Source organism: Triticum dicoccoides, chromosome 6A (genome assembly GCF_002162155.2).
Source record: "Triticum dicoccoides isolate Atlit2015 ecotype Zavitan chromosome 6A, WEW_v2.0, whole genome shotgun sequence".
Taxonomy (NCBI): Eukaryota; Viridiplantae; Streptophyta; class Magnoliopsida; order Poales; family Poaceae; genus Triticum; species Triticum dicoccoides.
In genome coordinates, this window is record NC_041390.1 from 556907786 (window position 1) to 556912160 (window position 4375).

The following is a 4375-nucleotide window of genomic DNA, read 5'->3' on the forward strand; positions in this document are numbered from 1 at the left end:
CGCCTGCGCCGCCTCCTTCCCCGACGCCGGTGACCGGCGCCGCCTCCCCGCCGCCGCTCGCCTCCCCGGACCGGCGCCGCCTCCCCGCCGCCACTGCACCGGCCGCCGCCGCGCCGGGCCCCGCCGCGCGCCCGCGCCCTCGCCCGCGGCCACGGCGACCCCGGCCGCGCCGCCCCTCGCCGTCTCGTCGCCGGCCACCGCCTCCTCCACGCCCGGTCCCCTCTCCGGCGACCTCCCGGAGCCCGGCGTCCCTTTCCTCTCCGGCGAACAGTGTCTCCGGCGCCGCCTCGGGAAGCGTGCCGATCCAGATCTGGATCTGGGCTAGGTTGACCTCTCCCCGAAACCCTAATCTCCCAGATTTTTATGCTATCTTTGACTGCTCGTATCTCCGCAACCGTAGATCCGTTTTAGGCGTATGATATATCAAAATCTTCGCCTCGACATGTACATCATTTCATTCCATTGCATCGTTTGCATTTGGGGTCATCTTGATACCCAAAATGCTGTTAGAAGGAGGCTTCGTGAGTTAAATTGCAGAACCGTTAGTTCATCATGCACTTTTGTCATTTTTGCTATGTTTAATCCGTGCATGATATGCCTGTGCCCCTTTGGGATGTATTGTGAAGCATTTTGTCTTCTTTCCAGAGGTGCCACCCATGCATTTTTAGGATGTGTGTGTTGTCTTGTGCAAGCTTGCGAAGAGAGGTACCTGAGATTGCAGATTTCAGGGACTTAGTGATTTTCGCTAAGTCTGGGATATTTTAGTTCATGATGCTATATGTCCAGCTTGTTTCCTAGTGATCCGTGCCTCTTTTGAGGATGATCAGTAAGGGAGTTTTGATATTTATGTCATGCTCTATCCATCCATGTCTTTGGTGGCATTTGTGGAGTGCTCTAGATTGACTCAATCGAGCTCAACTTTTGCTTCGTTGTTAATCTGGGCAGATCGTCAACTTGTTTGCGATTTCGCCGATGCTACCGTTAGCGTTCCATGCATGCTATGCCTTCGTTCTTGCCATGAGTAGCTAGCACTTTGTGCCTTCTTGCTGGTTATATGCTTTCCTTTCCATGACTTGCACCGTAGTGAGTGCATCAAGCTCGTTTACATGCCTTCGTGAGTTAAATTTCAGCATGTCTCAGTTTTCACTAAGTCTGAAAACTGATTGTGTTCGAGCGATGTTCGTGAGCTCGGTAGAGTATTTTGTGAACCCTTTTGGCCCCAGGTCACTTTGGGTGTTTTATTAAGCTTGTTGAGTAGCTCCATGCCATGTTCTTACTTGTCATGTTCAGGTTTTCTATCATGTTGTTTTGCTGCTCCGTAGAGAGCATCGTGATCTGAAAATTCAGACTAGTGTTAATTTCACTAAGTCTGAAATCTGTTTTGCATTTGCGTTTTAGCCATGCTTGTTTGAACCTCTTAATGGATGAATTTGCCTATGGCTCAGTGCTAGTGTTTTGTCAACCATCTTGTGTACATCTCTGCTATGTATTTTGTTTTCATGTTTGGTGGTTGTAGCATGTTCATTTTGTTGCATTTAGATGCCTACTTGCTGTAAATCGCAGACCGATGTCATATCTTAAAACGCTCGCCATTTCCAAACCGTAGCTCCGATTCCAATGATCTTTATATCGTTTTCAAGCGATTTCATCCCCTCTATCCAGTGGCACACTTGGTTTTCCAAGTTGATGCCAGGTTCATGCATTTCCTGTCATATCTTGCATTTTGCATCCCGCATCGCATCCCGCATAGCATATCATCATTTCATCATATTGCTTGGTCTTGCCCGTGGTTGATTGTATCCTTGTTGCTTGTTTGTCTTGTTGGGTAGAGCCGGGAGACGAGTTCGCTACCGAGGAGCCCGTTGAGTTTGCTTGTGAGGATCCAGTCAACTCTGACAACTGTGCAGGCAAGATGATCATACCCTCGAAATCACTACTATCTTTGCTATGCTAGTTTGCTCGCTCTTTTGCTTTGCCACTGCTACGATGCCTACCTTTTGCTTGTCAGCCTCCCAATTGCCATGTTGATCCTCTAACCCACCATTGTCCTAGCAACCGTTGATTGGCTATGTTACCGCTTTGCTCAGCCCTTCTTATAGCGTTGTTAGTTGCAGGTGAAGATTGGAGCCGTTCCTTGTTGGAACATCTATTTACTTGTTGGGATATCATTATATTGCTATGTTATCTTAATGCATCTATATACTTGGTAAAGGGTGGAAGGCTCGGCCTCTCGCCTAGTGATTTGTTCCACTCTTGCCGCCCTAATTTCCGTCATACCGGTGTTATGTTCCCGGATTGTGCGTCCCTTACGCAGTTGGGCTATAATGGGAACCCCTTGATAGTTCGCCTTGATTAAAGCTTTTCCAGCAATGCCCAACATTGTTTTACCATTTGCCACCTAGCCCCTTTTTCCCTTGGGTTTCCGGAGCCCAAAGGTCATCTTTATTTTAGCCCCCCCCCCCCACGGGCCAGTGCTCCTCTGAGTGTTGGTCCGAACTAGAGCCCTGTGCAGCGCCCCCTCGGGGAAACTCGAGGTTTGGTTTTAGTTGTACGGATTGCTCATCTGAGTGTGCCCTGAGAAAGAGATATGTGCAGCTCCTATCGGGATTTGTCGGCACATTCGGGCGGTGTTGCTGGACTTGTTTTAACCTGTCGAATCATCTTGTTGTACCGAGATACCGAGTCTGATCGGTGTGTCTTGGGTGGAGGTCTATTCCTTCGTTGACCGTGAGAGCTTGTTATGGGCTAAGTTGGGACCCCCCCTGCAGGGATTGATCTTTCGAAAGCCGTGCCCGCGGTTATGGGCGGATGGGAATTTGTTAATGTCCGGTTGTAGATGACTTGAACTAAACTTAATTAAAATGAATCAACCGTGTGTGTTACCGTGATGGCCCCTTCTCGGCGGAGTCCGGGAAGTGGACACGGTGTTGGAGTTATGCTTGCGCAGGATGTTCCTTTAGCTTCTCGCTCGTGCTTCGCCTTCTCTTCTCGCTCTCTTTTGCGTATAAGTTAGCCACCACATATGCTAGTCGCTTGCTGCAGCTCCACATATATTTGCCTTATCCATTCCCATGAGCTTAAATAGTTTTGATCACGTGGGTGTGAGATTGCTGAGTCCCTGTGGCTCACAGATACTACAACTCCAGATGCAGGTCCAGGTGATTCCGCTCCAGGTGACGAGTACGAGCTCAAGTGGGAGTTCGACGAGGACTCTCAGCGTTACTACGTATCTTTTCCGGATGATCAGTAGTGGTGCCTAGTTGGGGTTATCGATTCAGGACCTTGTCGCATGTTGGGTTCTTTTCTATTTTGGCGCCGTAGTCGGGCCATGAGTGTTTGTTTGATGGATGTTATTTATGTACTCTGATGTGACGTGGCGAGTGTAAGCCAACTATGTTATCTCCCCCTTTTATTATACATTACATGGGATGTTGTAATGATTGCCTGACTTGCGACATTGCTTTCAATGCGGTTATGCCTCTAAGTCGTGCCTCGACACGTGGGAGCTATAGCCGCATAGAGGGCGTTACAAGTTGGGTGGCGTCGAGTTCGGGAGTATCGCCATAACTTGTATAACGGATGCTTTTCGAAGGTTGAGGTAGATGGTTTCCGAAGTTTTCCTGGTTATGTGTTGAAGGATGGATACAGCTGGATGTAGGATTTGCTAGTTTGGGTGAGATATTGTGCTTCCCCTGTATCCCCAACACCTGATTGCATAACCGGAAAGGTTCGGGAGTTTCATAGGTGGGAATTCTAGTAGCTCTAGTTCTTCTCCCACGGATATTGGTTTGAGATTGGGATTTCTTACCGATTATTCGTTCTTGATCCGTACCTTGTTGAATTATTTCTCTTCCTTAATTCTTCGTGGCTTCTCAATTTATGGATATGTGACCATTTGAAGAGGAATGCATTCGTTCATTTTGTTCGGATGTGAAGACTATATGTTGCAATTTTCATTCCGTTGGATTCAGCTTCTATATTGTTGTCTATCAATGTGCTAATGGTGGTCAACCTGTTCAGGATGGCTCCTCCAACGCGCACGACTCCGAATCCTGATCCGCCTCCGCCCCCGCCTCCTCTGGAAGCATGGCAAGCGGTGATGGCCGCAACCAATGCAAATACACAGTTGATCATGCAAATCCTCCAAGAGCGCAATCAAGGCAGTCAAGGGAATCAAGGCCATAATCAGCACCACTTTGCTACACTGAACCAGTTCCTTGCTAATGGCCCAAAGACGTTCAGCGGTTGTGTTGAGGCTACCGATGCTGACGATTGGCTAGTGGATCTGGGCAAGCATTTTGAATGCAGCAACGTCAGGCCTGAAGATTTCGTCAAGTTCGCTTCTTTCCAGCTCAAAGATCAGGCTGCAGAGTGG